Here is a 13,237-nt window from a genome sequence, read left to right as displayed (position 1 = left end):
AACTTATTTCAAGAAATCTATATCCATCGTGAAATTAATCTTTTGATTAAAATCTGAATCCTTATTGTGACTTCTTGTCTATCTGATGTAAATAACATTTAGTCTTCCTTCTGTTCCCTTTCACTACTCTTTCTCCGGCACCTTTTTATGCTTCTCAATTTATGGAGTGTTGGATACAGAAGTGATAAACGTCCGTCTGTCTGTTCATAGGCATACTAACTCTCCAAAAAGGGATTGAAATTCATAATATTTTCAATGCAGAAGCAAAATATACCACATTGAACAATGTGATAATCAAAAACATTTGGATCAGAATTCAGAAAACCAACCCTCCCAAAAACTAAAAATCTCTTATTTTATATGGGAAATTGTTAGGTTGTTGATTAGCACTCCTAGTTCAAAAGCATCCCCTTCTTTTTTTACAGCTGTTTTGTGCATAGTAGATAGAGAAAATATAACTGAAGCAGCTGATGAAGGATTACATCGATAGAAGCTTTCCAAGCCACTACTCCCACACATGCACACACACACATATTCACATGTGTGTATATATACATACATTAAAAAGTAATATAACATTGATCCAGTGACGATTTGGAGCATAAAGCCACTTACTATGAGAATTATTTGAGTATGTGATGGCCCCGCTGATGATCTGGGATACAGTAATAAGGAGCACAATGAATGCTGATTACATCAAGCATTTCTAAGTGGTGTTTTGGATACTGCCCTTATTTAAGTCTACCATTGAAGAATTTGTGCCAATTATATACACATATACACTAGCCAATTATATACACATATACACATGTATATGCACATGTATACACATATGTATACCCCATTCTCATACCCCCCAATTAAGGAGGTCAAACGGAAAAAACTATATGATGGCCTCCTGGCCACTCAAGCAGACAAACTAGACAACCAAATCGCCAATCTACTGATGGCATCCCTCGACTACAGGACTTTTAGAAAAGAAATAAAGACCATACTCTTCAAGAAAACTCTGAAAAAAGAAATAATACCGCAAGCCTCAAACTCCACCTCTCACTAAAGCCAACTACCCCAAACAAATAACCTTACCCATTTCTTACTCTCTTTGAAAATGACCAATTTTATTTTATTTTTTGTAAGTTCTTGTTGTAATACATCTTGGATAATTCTTTTGTAATCCGCCTTGAACTGCAAGGTAATGGTGGAATAGAAATCCCTAATGTAATGTAATGTAATATATACATGTATATGCACATGTATTCACATATACACTAGCCAATTATATACATATATACACATGTATATACACATGTATACGCATATACACATATACACTAACCAATTATATACACATATACACATATTCCTATATCCATATGACGGCAGGCAGGCACTCCCCACTTAGACCCACCCTAATTTCCCACTTGCCACTCCCCATCCCTTCTACCCATTCCTTCATGCAGTTGCCCAGGCACCAAACACATACACCAACATACACTATCTGCTACCACCCACCCACCTCTTGCATCATATGCACCCTCTTACCCTATCTGAAACTATAACCTATCCACTCCTACATTCCTACAGATATGTCTTCACCCAGCCACATCCCTCATACACCAAAAACTAGACTCCCTTTACCTGACGTGACACTTCCTACACTTCCATACCTACCAAATACACTCATAAACATACCTACAACCCACACACCCACACATCTACAGACATTTTGTACATCTCCACATACACACGCCACACAAACCAAAACTCCTACATCGACATACCCACTGCACACCTACCCACCTCCACGGTCTACATGTATCATCCCCCAACTCCTCATCCCTATCAGTACACACACCCCTAACACACCTCCACCATAAATCACCCATATTCACCTCATCTATAAATATTAGAAAGTATTCCCAAAGCCCAGCCTCTGCAGGTTTTACCTACTGTTTTTCACTGTTCCACTCCTTGGAACTTCTAACTTAAATAGTAAAGGGTCTGTGAAACCAAAATGGTTGACATATATACAGGTATTTTCTTAATTTACTTAACTAGCACCATGAGCTTTCTTTTGCAATGACCCTGGGAGTTCTTCCCCTGTGTTATATCTCCTCTCAATTTACTCTAATCCAGTTGCCATAGCAGCAGTCCTCAGCCAGGGGCCCTGCAATCTTAAGACCCGGAATCCAGCTGGCGGAGTCATCATTGCATGACCATGACTAAAGTCCCCTATGTCTTCTGACAATTACGTGGCATATTTCCATTTATCTGAATATTAAAATTTGTAAATGTTTAAAAATTTTACTTAAAAAAAAATAATAATAATTTTATGTCATTTCTTGCATGTCTGATTCATTTATTTGGTCCTATTTTGGTGAAAATCGGATCATAGTGATTGGTGTTGGGGAGGAGAATACAAATGAATCTGTAAGAAGGAATCTGACAGGAGAGATGGAAGAATATGGGATGGAAGGTGGAATGAGGTGTCGGAGACAAAGAGAAGGGGAATTGGAGCAGAAGAGAATGGTGATAAGAAAGGAGAGAGAAACAAGAGGGGCTGTATGATCCCCACCTTTGATTTCTTCTCAAAGCACTTCTGATCTTACTTATACTCTTTCCACACTACCACACCTACACTACTGATCTCCATGTTAGATATTTCAGGGATGCCTGTCCTAGGATTTCAAATGAGGCTTTGATGAGACATGTGAGCACAGAGTCCTATATTGAAAGTTATATTCACACAGGCAGTTTGAAGTAATCCTCATAGGAAACGCAAGTCTAGAGGATATACTGAGTGGACTTCCTTCAATATGGCGGTGATAAGCAGCAAGAGCTGATAAATGCCAACGTGAGTAGGAAGTCTAGAGAGTCGTAGTAGATACAAGAGGTAGTTCAGTATTTCTGAAATCAGACAGTTCAAAGTAGGCTCCAGAAAAAGGAGGATGGATTGAGGCATCCGGGTTTTACTTCCACTGAAAGCAATGGAAGTAAGGAGGATAGACAGACAACTGGGTTTTATTTCCATTGAAAGCAATGGATGTAAAACCCAGATGTCTCAATCCGTCCTCCTTTTTCTGGAGCCATATGGTAACCCTAGTTCAAAAGATTTAGAGATTTTGCAGCACACCAACTGGTGAAATGTTACATTTTAAATGATAGGATTTTGGGTGGACTGTCTTTGGGATATTGAAAGAACGTCGCAATACAAATAGATTATACATCATTTGCATTTCAATCCATGTTGTCAAAGGCAGGGATTTGGGGGCGGGATGAGGTGGCCATTATTTTGTGTTAGCAGTTCCAGCTGAACTTTTAAGACACAAAATAAATTTCCTTAAGAAATTGCAGGGAAACTTCCGATTGAAAACAGAAGGAAGTCAGAAAGTGCTTGTATCAGAAAGTAAACTGACCTCACTTAAAACCTGTCTATGGAGATTGATCAAAAATTTGGAAGTTGCTCAGAGACGTGAAACTCTTCAGGGAAGGTATATACCTCCCCAGTATGGGTACAGAGTTTACCTTCCAGTCATTGCAGCTTTTTCAATAATGATCACGCTCCAAGCCAGGGAAATTTAAAGAATATATCACAGTCTTTTAAAACTACTTCAAAAATGATGGCATTCTTTGTTTGTATGTTTCATGAAAGCAAACATCACTTGAAATAGGTGACTTATAATGCTATTACTTAGCTTTATGAAAAGTTTGGGGTCCCAACGGCAGTTGAAACCTCCCATATTGGTAGCTGTTTCCAGCAGTGGTGTGTTTACATCACCAATTCAAAATAGTTATTTAAAGCTTTAAAGGACTCGCAGTACTTTTACGATTGGGTCTCCTGAAGAAGAAAAACGAAATGGGGCCACGTTGGGACCCCAAACTTTTCATAAAGCTAAGTAATAGCATTATAAGTCACCTATTTCAAGTGATGTTTGCTTTCATGAAACATACAAACAAAGAATGCCATCATTTTTGAAGTAGTTTTAAAAGACTGTGATATATTCTTTAAATTTCCCTGGCTTGGAGCGTGATCATTATTGAAAAAGCTGCAATGACTAGAAGGTAAACTTTGTACCCATACTGGGGAGGTATATACTTTCCCTGAAGAGTTTCACGTCTCTGAGCAACTTCCAAATTTTTGATCAATCTCCATAGACAGGTTTTAAGTGAACTTTTAAGACAGATTGGATGTTTCTGTACAAAAGCTAAAAGCCATGGAAATCAAAGTTGTCAATGTCCCGTTTGGCTGTCCCAATTAGATGGTCTCAAACAGGGACCGTCTCCTGTGTGTTAATGGCTGGCAGCATTATAGAAATTATAAATAGTAGTAGTAGTAGTAATGTTAAAAAGGAGCTGGGCGAATAACAAGGGCCTGATCCCTAAGAACATACGAATAGCCTTACTGGGTCAGACCAATGGTCCAGCTAGCCAAGTTTCCCGTCTTCACGGAGGTCAATCCAAGTCTCAAGTACCTGGCAAACCCCCAAATGGTAGCAGCATTCCATGCCACCGATCCAAGGTAAGCAGACTATGGACTTTTCCTCCAGGAACTTGTCCAAACTTTTTTAAAAACCAGCTACATTAACCACTCCTCTGCGTTGTCACATCCTCTGACAACGCATTCCAGAGCTTAACTATTCTCTGAGTTACAAAATATTTCCTCCTATTGGTTTTAAAAGTATTTGTATATAATTTCATCGAGTGTCCCCTAGTCTTTGTAAATTTTGATGCAGTTAAAAAAAAAAAAAAAATCGATCCACTTGTCTTGTACCCATTCTATACCACTCAGTAGGATTCTTTTTTTTTTTTTTTTAAATGACTGGAGATGAGAGGAATAGGGGAACATATAGAAGAGGCCTAGTTTCCATGTGTGTCATTCTCTGATGGCCTGGTCTCATGGAACAGAACATACACTTTTGATTGTGTTGTGAGTGAACAGATCAACAGCTGATGTGTCTTGACAGAAAATGCCAATAAGAACGGAGTCTGCCATGGACCTTTCATGCAGGTCTAATTTCTGACTTATCTTGTCTACTGACAGAGCTCTCCAGGAGGTAGATTGCTTGTAGTATTGTCTCCAAGGAATGCACAACACTATATTTTGACCACCTCTTGACATAGTGCTAGGGAATTAATGGGAACAGTGGTGTATGAATCGAGTTTGAAATTTCAATATAGAAAAAAATGCAGCATGAAGCGCATTCCCTGTTGCGGTGGTTTGAAGTACCATGAAATACAACAGCGTCAGATTATTAATTGTATATGGTGTATGTTGACCTGTAAACTGTCCTGGGCTCTTTGGGGGAGGATGGGATAGAAAATGAAATAAATAAAATTGACGTTTGACTGCAAAGATCTGAAGAACCTCTATGGATTAGAAAAGCAGTAGCAGAAATGGTGAGTGCATTTTAAAACTGATTTTTGTATAACTTAAATGGTATTTAAAGATTTAAAAAGTATATATTGAGAAATGATTTTTTTTTTTTTTGTAATACCTGGTAATATGTGTCATCTTCCATTCAAAAGAGGGGGGAAATTGGGGGGTGTGGGGGTAGGATGAAATAAGTCATATTGAAATGTATATTGAAGGAATGATAAATTTCATTTTATATTATAGTTTTATTAATTACTTCAATACAATGTGAATAGGAGGGGGAAGGAGGGTGGGGGGTAGTGGGGGGTAGATTTGGGTCATATGGAAATATATTTTGAAGGAATGATAGAAATATATATGTAAATATTATAACTGTGAATCTATTTGAAATGAAATCTTTTCTATTATAGTATATTATTTCCTTCAATAAAATGTTATAAATTAAAAAAGAAAAAATATAGGGGATCGATGACGATTTCAGCAGCTCTCATAAAACACTGATAGATTGCTGCGCTCAATTCTGAAGATCCAAGAAAAAAGAAAGAACAAACAGATTTATTATATAAAATAATTGAAATTGATGAGCAATTGCATATTTGCTGTGATATTACATTCTTAATATACAACGCTGCATACATCTACCGTGTTTCCCCGAAAATAAGACAGTGTCATATATTAATTTTGGGTCCATAAAATGCATTAGGGCCTTTTTTTTTTTTTTTCCTCTCCTCCACCCCAATTCTTCCCCTTTCTTTTCTCCTGCCCCCCCCATGTGCCGCATCTTTCCTCCCCTCTCACCCATCTGATGGTGAAGCATCTTTCTATCCCTCCCTCCTTCCATCCCCCTGTGCAGCAGAACCCCAACAACCCTTCCACTGTGAGACTGACATACCTCCACTCCGAGGCCTCCAAAAACAGCAGCGGCAGTAGCACTCTGAATTGGCTGATTCGCGGCCTTCCCCCTAGGGCTTATTTTTGGGATAGGGCTTATACTAGGAACATCTTTAAAAACCATACTGGGATTTATTTTTGGGATGGATCTTATTTTCGAGGACACAGGGTAGTACTGCTATAGAAATGATGAGTAGTAGTAGACGTAATATTCTCCTGAGATGATGACACTATAGATTCCAATATGTGAGCCTCAAATAGAGAAGAATGTCCTGCAGCAGGAATTTCCTCATTGACTGAGGTAATTAACTTCCAGCAACATAAAGTAATTTCCCTCTGAAGAATAGGCATAGAGGGGTTAGACCAGTGGTCTCAAACTTGCAGCCCAGGGGCCACATAAGGCCTGTGAGGTACTATTTTGAGGCCCTCGGTATGTTTATCATAATCACAAAAGTAAAATAAAACAGTTTCTTGATCATATGTTTCTTTAGCTATAAATTACAGTATTAGTATTATTATTAAGACTTAGCCAAAAGGAAAGATTTATAAACTATAGTTTTACCTCATGCAAAATTGCAGTTTCTTTAATAAGACATTAACTATTTTTTTTCTGAGGCCCTCCAAGTACCTACAAATCCAAAATGTGGCCCTGCAAAGGGTTTGAGTTGGAGACCACTGCCTTAACTGTATCCATGACATCCTGTTTGCCTTTGGGAAGCAGAGCTGAGATTGTGATGTCATAATGCCTCACTCCACCAATAAGAGCCAACCTCATCAGTGATGTCACAATGGCTTGATTGTCCTGTTCTCCCCTCTGCCCTCCAACCCAGCCAGCAGATTAACCGTTCCCCTTAACTCAGTGGTCTCAAACAAGCGGCCTACCAGGTGCTATTTTGAGGCCCTCGGCATGTTTATCATAATCACAAAAGTAAAATAAAACAGTTTTTTGATCATATGTTTCTTTAGCTATAAATGACAATATTATTATTAAGACTTAGCCAAAAGGAAAGATTTATAAACTATAAAGAGTTTTTACCTCATGCAAAATTGTCATTTCTTTAATAAGACATTAACTTTTTTTTTTTGAGGCCCCTCCCCCCAAGTACCTACAAATCCGAAATGTGGCCCTGCAAAGGGTTTGAGTTTGAGACCACTTGGGTTAGACAGAGGTACTATCTTTTAAGAGAGCCTGAGGCGCTTTAGAAGCAGTACATTTACAGACCGTTCCTCCAGTAATCTCTGTGAAGCTTTCTCTGGCACCAGGGAATTAGATACTTTCTTTTTAAGGTGCATGTGTCTGTGTGTGGGTAGGTGCATGTTTTATTTCCTCCAGAACCAAGACTGTGTAGTGTACGGGGCTGGTAATGCCTCACCACTGCTTCAATGCCCGACTCGGTCTGGTAAACAAAAAGAGGGAAGTTCCCGGGGAGCACAGTGAGTGAAAACATAAAAGCAACAGTGGAGTTTCATCTTAGAGCTGACCCGAGGACTGTGTCACCGTATTTTTTTGCTCTACTGATCATGAATTTTGCTGCACAGCATTCTTCCCCTCAAACGGGGTGGTTATTGCCAGTAAGACCCACAGTTCATGTCATCCATTTCCTTCCTTTTTTGGGGTGAGATTTGCAGAGGAGCAAACGTTTCAGATATTGGAAGGACTAGAGAGCAGGTACATGGGTACCCCAGTGCTTGCTCAGGAAGCTGTAGAAGCGATTCTCCTCATCTTTGTGATTCATGAGCCGCAGAATGACTTCATCTAGTCATCTGGGCTTAGCTCCCCCTTCTTGCCCATGGAAACAATGAAATACAGGCAGCCATTCAGGGATAGCTGCAGTAAGGCAGCTTGGGACAGGGAAAGCATGGCAGAGCATCCTCATGCATTTCCACTTCCTTTGTGTGTGTTTGTGCAATTGTGTAGTTACAGTATGTGCATCTGTGTGCATTGGGTCTGCATGTGTCTCTACTGGGTGTGTGTTTTGGCTCTGCTTATGTCTGTGACTGGGAGATTGAAGAGGATGCACAATTTGGAAAGATAAAATTCCCTAATGGCTATCTTTCACAGTATTTATTTATTTGTTCATTTTTATAGCCCAGAATGGGTTACAGTAAAATAAAATTAGGTACTTAGAATTTCCCTATCTGTCCCGAAGGCTCACAATCTAGCTAAAGTACCTGAGTAAACAATTATTAAATAGTAAAGATATAATAAAATTCAATAATAAAAAATATTAATTATAAAAAATTATAATAAAATCAAAGGAAAACAAAAACCCCTCAAGTTTCAAGTTTATTTATGGCTTGATATACCGATCATCACATGTTTCTGGACGGTTTACAATATTAAAAATTAGAAAAATCTAATAAAATTTAAGATTTAGTTAAAATAAAATAGGAGGGGGGTAAAACTAGGACTAAGACAGATTAAGACTTATTAGAAATGAAAGGTGTTAGGGGATAGGGAAGTTTTAATTACAATATGTAAATAAAAATAAAAAGGAGGAGTAAGGGGATAAGAAGTAACAAGCAAGACAGATGAGGTGAGCCAGCAACATCGAGATCTCCAACTACAGGGGGCAATCCTCGGCACCAAAATGTCCACAGGGCCCAGCGGTCAGCTGGTCCCAACAGCTGGGACACCGTTAACTGCAGCTCTCTCCACGATGCGGCCCAGGCCAAAAACAGGGCCCTCTCCAGCAGGCGAAGCAGTACTGTATTTTATGCTACAGAAACTGAACTGCTTCCCTCAGAGAAATGCATCGGGCCACATTTTAGGAAAGCTCGTTTCTCTGGACCCTCCCGTCCGATCTTGGCCCATTTTCAAACTTGATCTGTCTTTTTCATTGGCTGCTTTCCCTTGCCAAACTTGGGCTAGTTCTGCTAAATTTTCATGTTTTGTCCCGACATTCTTGATCCCTTATGTGTAATTTTTCCCCCCAACGGTCATGAGGTTAGAAATAATAAAAAAAGGTAGAAAGCAAGCGGGTAGGTTTTTTGTTTTTTTGGCCTATCTTGTTTCACACAGGTCAGTTTTTCCAAAGTGCATTTTGTAAGGGTTCGCCCTTGAAAAATAAACTTGCAATACCTAAGCTTCACAGCCAATTTCAAAATTACCCTCTACACAAGATGGGCTATTGTAACAAGTTCTCTGGCACTGTCCCATTCTTAGGGTTACCATATGGCTGTTTGAAATCGCTGACGGAGGAAATTTAGTTCTGATGCCTGGTTGCTGGCCCTGAAGCAGCGGATGGGAAAGGAGTCCGCGAAACGCTGGCCGCGTCGGCATTTATAGAAAGCAGCACGGCATGTTGAAAGATAAATATAGAGATTTCTCAGCTAAACATGAGATAAGTGACCTCCTTTTTTGCCACCGTTTTCAATATACCGGATAAGTGCAAATGCGTATTAGTAATATATTTATGTTTTTAAAGGGGTTAAATTAAAGTAAGAAGAAAAACAAAATAGAACAATTAAGTTATAACAATAAAAAAGTTAAAATAATAAAGTTAAAATAAGGGAGTTGAATCTAAAATTTTAGTTCTTGGCCGATGACTGGAGCATGTAGGAGCATAACTACGCTGACTTTTCAGTTGTGATTGGGCAGCTGTACGTAGGCTCCGATTCTGAGGCCTGTGTAATGTATTACACTTCTCCGGGTGAGTAGTGTGGTATACTTTTTGTGTACTTCCAGAAAAAGGAAGACAGATTGAGACATCCAGGTTTTACTTCCATTTGTTTCAGTAGAAGTAAAACTGGGATGTCTCAATCCAGCCTCCTTTTTCTGAAGCCATATGGTAACCCTACCCATTATTATATTTTTTTTTTTATTTGAGCTGCAGTGCAGCATGACAGCTTGGGAGGGGGGTCTTTTCCTCCACACCCCACCCACCTATGATACAATCCTTGTACCCACACGCTGCCCCCTTTGATCTCTTCCCAAGACTGCGATCCTCTTACATGTAATCTTCCTATCTCCAACTCACCCTCCACTTGGGCAACTGCTGCCTCCCCTGTCAGGGTGCTTTTACTCCATTTAGGTCCTGGGTCTTAACAAAAAGAGAGGAAGAGGAGGCAGACAAGACATGAAGAGCTGGAGAGAGGTGGGGAAGGATAACACACTAAGTTCTTGCTACTCTGACACATCGCTTGAAAAGCATTGTATTAGAACCTGGAATCACTGCATCCATTTAGTGGCCAGGATCCATCACTACCACTGAGCAACTGGGGGAGTGGGAGGTTTGCACATGGCTCCCAGGGGCAGATTATGACCAAAAATTCATCAAGACATCTGTATCCTGCTCCTCAATCATTCCTCACCCGGGATGTCAAAGGCTGGTCCGGGCTCTGGCTGCTAGCACCTAGCTGTACCGATATAAACGAATTCCAGCAGAGGTATGAGCACTCCAAGTCATCTCTCTTAAAGGCAGAAGAGCTCATGAGCTGGCGGATAAGAGTATACCATTGGCCTGCAAATTCCTGTACCTTTAAATGGGACATACTGTTTGTTTGTATCATAGGGCAATCCCCCTAAGGGGATATCCTGTTTTTCAGCTCTGATGTATGCAAATGAGGCCCCACAATGAGTCTTTACACCTGGCCTCACATCTCTCTATATCTCCCACAGATTGCTTCTTGTTTGTGACTCCTCTGATTTAAGGGCATTTGTCATTTTGCATATTAATATTTAAACAATTTTACTGAATTTATTTTGCATGTTAATAACTATGAAAAAAAATACTAATGTGGATTAATATGTTAGCTCTTGCATAGCAAGAGCAGGGGGATGGGCAGTCCGCCCCAGGTGCAAGCAACGTGCATGGAGAAGTCGTACGGCCACAGTCTGCATGTATGCAGCTATTGACTCTGCTGGCCCAACTCCCTCTGACATCAGCTTCCTGTTCCAGGGCAGGGTACTGGTAGAGTCTACAGCTGCAGGCATGTGAACCGTGAGTCCTTGACCACTCCGTGCCTGGAAGAGGGGTGCTTTGCCCCAGGTAGCTGCTAAGCCAGGTGCACCACTGTGTATTAGAATTAGGGCTGCATTTTGATTCAAAATTTTACATTGGGATCAGACAATTAAAGGTATTCCTTTCGCACTGCAGCTTCTTGTGACTCTGAGCAAATCACTTAACCCTCCATTGTCCCAGATTAAAAAAAAAAAAAAAAGCACCTACATATAATATGTAAACCACTTTGATTGGAACCACAGAAATGTGATATATCAAATCCCATCCCCCTTGCTTTCCCTACAGGACTGAATTCCCTCCCTCATCCAGATCCTTCCTTCCCTCTCCTCTTCCCCCATATCTAGGGTTACCATATTTTGGGCCACAAACCCCAGACACATGTCCTGTTCCACCCCCAGTCGTATTTCACCCCAGCATCACCCTGTTCTGGATTTGATTTTTGGTGGGAACCACAAACTTTCTTGCCAAAATTCAAATTCAAACTTAGATTTCCAACAAACTTTCCCACCAAAATTAAAATTTCATGATCCACTGACTGCCCTGTTCTCAATCAGTTCCGTGAACCCACTATATATAAAAATACACTGCAGACCTCACAGCATACACTGAAGAAAGCCACAGCATGATGGCTGAAACATCGATTCCTTCTACACAGATGCGGCAAGACCCGCAAAACTGCTACAAATTTTATGCGGCTTATCCTAGAAATAAGCAATGGATTTTCCCAAGTCCATTTTATTAAAGGCTTATGGACTTTTAGGAAATTGTTAAAATTTTTTTAAAACCCTGCTAAGCTAACTGCTTCTACCATTCTCTCTGTCATAGAATTCCAGAGTTTAATTACAGCTTCAGTGAAGAAATGTTTTTTTCCCGATTTGTTTTAAATCTACTACTTAGTAGCTTCATTGCATGCCCTCTAGTCATAGTATTTTTGGAAAGGGTAAATAAGTGATTCGTGTCCGCCTGTCCCACTCCACTCAGTATTTTATAGCCCTATCATATCTCCCCTCAGCCATCTCTTCTCCAAGCTGAAGAGTCCTAGCCTCGTTAGCCTTTCAAGTTTATTAGTATTTTTGATTAATCGCTTAATCATACTTCAAAGCGATGAACATACATAAAAAAAATTTAAAATTACAGTATTAAAAAGTAATACAATATTTAACATAAACATAAAAATAAACTAGACTATATACAAACTTAACAAACAAGAAAAAAAGGGTGAAGGGGATTTGAACTACAAATTATTATAGAAAGAGTAGTCGGGGAAAAACATAAGGTTGGGGATATAAGATGCTTTTTCCTCATAGGAAAGACTTTCCAACTGCTTTATCGTTTTCATTGCCCTTCTCTGTACCTTTTCTAATTCTGCTATATTTTTTTGAGATGCAGTGACCAGAATTGCACACAAAATTTGAGGTGCAGTCAGAGTATGGAGTGATGCAAAGGCATTATAATATTGGCTTTGTTTTCCATTCCTAATAATTCTTAACATATTAGTTGCTTTCTTAACAGTCATTGCACACTGAACAGAGGATTTCAACATATCAATGACGACACCTAAGTCTTTTTCCTGCACAGTGGCTCCATCTCAATGGATATGTCTATCCAATAACCAATTCCATTAAAATTCTGGGAATCACGCTTGACCGTCATCTGACTTGGATCAATCCCACTAATTTTGTGGTACAAAAATGTTTTTTTTTTAATATCATGGAAATTATGGACCATAAAAAAATATTTTGATCCAGTGTCTTTTAGACCAGTGGTCCCCAATACCTGTCCTGGAGGACCACCAGACCAATCGAGTTTTCATGATAGCCCTAATGAATATGCATGCAGCAGATTTGCATGCCTGACATTTCCATTCTATGCAAATCTCTCTCATGCATATTCATTAGGGCTAGCCTGAAAACCCGATTGGCCTGGTGGTCCTCCAGGACAGGGTTGAGGACCACTGTTTTAGACTATTGGTACAATCATTGATCTTACCCATTCTGGATTATTGCAA

This window comes from Geotrypetes seraphini, chromosome 13, assembly GCF_902459505.1.
Source record: "Geotrypetes seraphini chromosome 13, aGeoSer1.1, whole genome shotgun sequence".
NCBI lineage: Eukaryota > Metazoa > Chordata > Amphibia > Gymnophiona > Dermophiidae > Geotrypetes > Geotrypetes seraphini.
Note: the sequence above shows the minus strand (reverse complement) of the source record.